The sequence below is a fragment of the Notamacropus eugenii genome, chromosome 5, assembly GCF_028372415.1.
Source record: "Notamacropus eugenii isolate mMacEug1 chromosome 5, mMacEug1.pri_v2, whole genome shotgun sequence".
Classification (NCBI taxonomy): domain Eukaryota; kingdom Metazoa; phylum Chordata; class Mammalia; order Diprotodontia; family Macropodidae; genus Notamacropus; species Notamacropus eugenii.
This window is the reverse complement of record NC_092876.1, coordinates 46847321-46852510: the sequence shown is the minus strand read 5'-3', so window position 1 is coordinate 46852510 and position 5190 is coordinate 46847321. Positions and strand designations below refer to the sequence as shown.

The window sequence follows — 5190 nt, the reverse complement described above, 5'->3', positions numbered from 1 at the left end:
GGCCAGAAGCTAGAGTCAGTCCATCCCTCAGTGGGACTGGATGAGGTTTTAAATCGCAACTTTTATGAGGTGCAAATGTCTTTGGTTCGAAAGTGAAGGGAGAAGTGATAGGCTAACCCAAGGAGCTAACCCTGCCCCTAGGGGCTTCAAACAGTTGGAGGAATTTCTGCAGTGAGTTAATTGAGAGGTGGAGGACTCTCGGTTCTAGTTAAGAAACTGAAGATTCTTGTTTGAGAGTTAGAGCCAAGCCCCTGAGGGGGAATCCTTCTTAATGAAGGGGGAAGGATAAGTTTCTTTTTGTCTCTCTTTCTTTCTGTCACAGTCTCTTATCCCTTCTCTCTCTTTCTCCCTTGCCTCACTCTTCTATCTCTGTCTATCTTATTCTCTCTCCCTCTCCTTCCCCACTTCTCTTTTTCTCTTTCCTCACTTCCCTCTCTGTTTCTGTCTCTCTCTTCTCCCAACTCTTTGTCTGTTCTTTTCCCTCCCTCCCTTTATGTCATTGTTCATATCCTCAGAGAGCCTAGACCACTAACATATAGTGTACCCAGCTGGGATCAGAAAGACTGGATCAATAGGAGACAATGCCTTCAGCTGTAGAGGAACACACTGCAGACAAATGGATATGTTGAAATAGCAATCCAAAGGGAGGAAGAATTTCTAGCACCAGGAGATGTGAGAAAGGCAATTTCAGGGACTGTGACCCTGCGTGCCTGAGGGAATCTCACGACTCTGGAAAGGCACAGATTTAGGGCTTAGATGAGAGCTACCCCTAAGAGGAACTCCAGGAGGGCTCAACAAAGGTGGAAAGGACTTAGTTACCCCTCTGCCATAAGCAGTCTCTACATAAGTGCCTCACCGCCACTTGTACCTAATTTTGAGCCTATTTCCCCTGTGAAAACTGTGTATATTGTGGGAGAGTATGCCTCAGGTTTTGTAGGTAATGTTTTGTACCGATGACCTTGCTACATTACTTGGTAGATACCTTTTTAAAAAGCTAACTATAGTCTCCTGGCTGATTGTTCATGGAAAGTACAACGAGGGGAGTATGTGAACTATGGTATTAGAAGCGTAATCCCTTAGGGTTGACCCTAGAATCCGAAGAGTCCACTTTTTGGGGACTCCAACCTGGGAAACTGAGCATGAGCCAGAAAGGGGAACTGTGGATGGGTGTCACAGGTTACTTAAAAAACAATACCACAGCCTGCTTTAAATTTCAGTTTTAATAAAATTTATTTTTTTATTTATTCAGCACATTCTGGTATTGTACAAGATCCTGAGGATACAAAGACATTTACAGTCTACATAGATATACATACACACACACATATATATGTAGATATGTATGTGTATATATTTTTAATAATAGTCCACACTTACAAAGTGAATGAATAAAAAGGTGTTTATTACACACTTACTATGTGCTAAGAACATAGTTTAAAACAAAAGAATAAAAAACAAAAATAAAAATAGATATTTTTCTCAAGAAGAGAAAATATCTAAGGGAAAGTAGTTGCTAAGGAGGGACATTTTAGTTTGGAAAATTATGGTGAATGGATAAATAGGAGAGGAAATTGACATCCTTTCCAATGGTGAGTGGATAAATAGGAGAACAGATTGACATTCTTTCCAATAGCAGTGGTAGTATTGATTTGATAATAATAATAGTCAGCTTTATATGGCACTTCAAGGTTTGTAAAGCACTTTACAAATATTATCTCATTTTAGATCACAACCACCCTGGGAGGTAGGTACTATTATTATCCTAATTGTCCAGATGAGGAAAATGAGGCACAGAGAGGCTAACTGACTTGCTCAGTCACACAGAACCTAAGCACAATGCTCTACCTACTGTAATACTTAGCTGTTTACAACTGGAAATTTGGGGGGAGGAGAAATGACAGAGGGTTTGTGTTGGCAAGACAATTGGCAAGGAGATGGTGGGAGGATAAAGTGAATTATGGCTGGGACAGCTGGCCTGACGCATTGGGTCACACACAAAGTATTCACCAGTTTATAGTATATTATCTCATTTCATCTTCACAACCATCCTGGGGAAGGAAATTACTGTAGGTATTATTGTCCTCATTTCAGAGGGAGGATTTGAAGCTATGTCTTTCTTATGCCATGCCACTTCTCAAATCCATGTAATAATATACACCATTTTTAAAAAACCCAAATCACAGAAAAATAATGGATCAATGGAAAAACCAATGGATTTGGAATCAGAAGACCGGAGTACAAACCTATCTCTTTCCCTTAATACTGTGTGACCTAGGACAAGTAATTTCATTGTGATGGGCCTTGATTTCCTCATTTGCAAAGACAATGGACTAGATGACCTCTAAGGTCTCTTCTGACCCTAAATCCAAGATCCCATGAGTTTCTAAACAGGTAGATTGTTTGATTAGGATGGGTTGGACAGAGAATAAGAGATTGCTTGTTCTGGAGGTCTTTGTTTATTTGCATAATCACACGATTCTAGAGAGTACCAGTAAATATTTAACAATCAGCTTTTATGTTTAATCTGCATGAGTAACATTTTCTCCATCGCTTTCTTCAATCTAGACAATCAACAAACGAACAAATCAAGCTCTGATTTGTAGTTCACCATTTTCCAAGGTGTGGACACATGCTAAAAATTTAACAATCAGCAACCCAGCATACCCCTTCTTGAGATGTTCCTGTGGTAGAACAGTAGAACCATTGTGGAAATATCATTCAACTGACATCTTGGCCTTGGAGGAGTAAAGAGAATAAACTGAAAGTTGAGATCTGGGGTCTGTCCCCAACTCTGTCGGTAATGAACTGTGTGACCATGGATGCTCTAAAGTCCTCAGAGGTAAAGAGATGGGTTTGGACTTGATGATCTTTGAGGTTTCTTCTAGGTATGGTCAGATGTGAGTCTTTACCATGCTTTGTTAGGTTTCTGTCTTCATGTCTTTTCACTGGAGTACCCTCCTTCCATCTCATCTCGTGTTCTTACAATCCTGGTTCCCCAGGAAACTCTGTAGCCCTGCCTTCTGCCCAAGGGTTTTCCTCCCTTCTGCCTCAAGCTTCATTCTCTCCCATCCTTGAAGCATCCTCTGGGGGGAGAGAGAGATAGACAGAGAGAGAGAGAGAGAGAGAGAGAGAGAGAGAGAGAGAGAGAGAGAGAGAGAGAGAGAGAGAGAGAGAGGAAGAAGAAGAAGAAGAAGAAGAAGAAGAAGAAGAAGAAGAAGAAGAAGAAGAAGAAAAAGAAGAAGGAGGAGGAGGAGGAGGAGGAGGAGGAAAAGAAGAAAGAGCAGAAGAAGAAGGGGGAAGAGAGGAGAAGGAGAAGAAGGGGAAGAAGGAGGAGGAGGAGAAGAAAAAGAAGAAGAAGGAAGAGGAGGAGAAGAAGAAAGAGAAGCAGAGGAAGGAGAAGGAGAAGCAGAGGAAGAAGGAGAAGAAGAAGGAGGAGAAGAAAGAGAAGAAAGGAGAAGGGAAGAGAGAGAAGAGAAAAGAAGGTGGGAGAAGGGAGAGGGAAGGAGGGAGTTGTAAAGCACTACCACTCCCTTTTAAAATTCCCATAGAAATAAATGACCTTTAAATACTTGAACCATGGTCCTTTTCATGAATCCTTGTCCCGTAATAATACAGACAGTACAAAGGAAGCACATACCATCCACAAAGCAGGAGACTGTCACAGACGGTGTTGAAGATGGAAAAATGAAATCATTGTTGGTCATATTTTTGGCTTGACTTATGGTAGCTGGTGTGTGGAAATCATAGAAACAATGCTTCTTGGTGTTGCCTGTGAGGAATAAATGATTCTTTTATTTAAATATTATATTTTCCTTAAATATAGGGTTGAAAGACTTTGATTAACTTTTAAGTATGACTTAAGTTTTAAGACCAATATTTTCTCCAGAGGAGCAAATAAATGGAACAAACGAATGAATGAAAAAAATATTAAGCCATTACTATGTGCCAGGTACTGTGATTAGAACATCAATCCAATTTTATAATTAAAATCAATGTGAAATTGGGATGAAACTTTCCTCACGGAAGCATTTTTAAGCACCAATCTATTCTGCCAAGCAAGGAACACCATTCCTGCCAATATACTTTGTGAATTTTTATCCAGTTAGTGTATCAATCAATAGAAGGATCTTTATATATATATATATATATATATATATATATATATATACATATATATACATATATATACACACACACACACATCCATACACACATATGTACATATATATGTAATCGGAAATGTTGACAATGAAAGTTAGAGCTAAGCATCAGAAGAAAAATCAAACCATGAATTCCCTATAGAGTGATCTATTTCTGCAATGAAATTTTGAATCCATGAACCAAGAGTTTTCAACCTAGATTTCCTAGACTTCTTTTTTTTTTTAAATTTTGATAACTATATTTCACTATAATTGGTTTCCTTTATAATCTCATATGGGCAGCTATGGGGTCATCTTCCTGAGTCAAATCTGACCTCAGACACTTATTAGCTGTGTGTCCCTGGGCAAGTCATTTATCTGTTTGTCTCAGTTTCTTCATCTGGAAAATGAACTGGAGAAGGAAATGGCAAACCACTCCAGTATCTTTGCCAAGAAAACCCCAAATGGCGTCAGGAGGACTAGGACAGAACTGAAACAACTGAAGAAGAACAACGAAGTCCTTTCCAACTCTCAATCTTTGATCCTAGAGTTTCAGAATTGCATCAAAGTATGTAAATCCTTAATTCCCCACTCAAGTTGTAGAATAACTCAACTCGTGAGCCTTTGAAGTCTTCTGAGTGGGTTTTCTTCAGGGCATGCCATTACTTACCTTGAGTGTACTTCAAGCAAACCAGGAGAGGTGTGGACACTCCACAAAGAGCTCAACTGACCCAGCCCCTGGACCTGGCATGTGGAATGCATACCTCCCTAAGTGGTTGGAACTTTGACCTCTGACAAAGATACCTGGGAATGGCCAAGACTTTCTTCTCTGGTTCCTTGTCTTCACCAAAAAAAAAAAAAAAAAAAAAAAAAGTTGATGAGACAGAGAGGAAAAAAAGGGGAAGGAAACCAGAATTCATTCCACAATAAGGTTGATTGTTACTTGCAAGCCACATTCAATTAAATGTTTACGTTTCTGTTTCACAACCTAACAGGAAGTCGGCAATCTGAGAGGCCCTGGGCAGAGCCAAGATGGTTCATTCATCTTTTC

The 5190-nt window shown here is 39.7% G+C and overlaps 1 long non-coding RNA gene across 2 annotated transcripts; it reads right to left on the bottom strand.

Moving 5' to 3' along the window:
• Positions 1-1385: 1385 nt before the first annotated feature.
• On the bottom strand, positions 1386-4963 carry LOC140504150 (uncharacterized). 2 transcript variants are annotated; one of them, XR_011966979.1, is made up of 3 exons: positions 4810-4938; positions 3638-3769; positions 1386-3083 (listed from the first exon to the last, which is right to left on the bottom strand). It is a non-coding gene; the product is annotated as an uncharacterized lncRNA (long non-coding RNA). The 2 variants fall into 2 exon arrangements; XR_011966978.1 differs by having other exon boundaries at positions 1386-3769; positions 4810-4963.
• Positions 4964-5190: the final 227 nt, after the last annotated feature.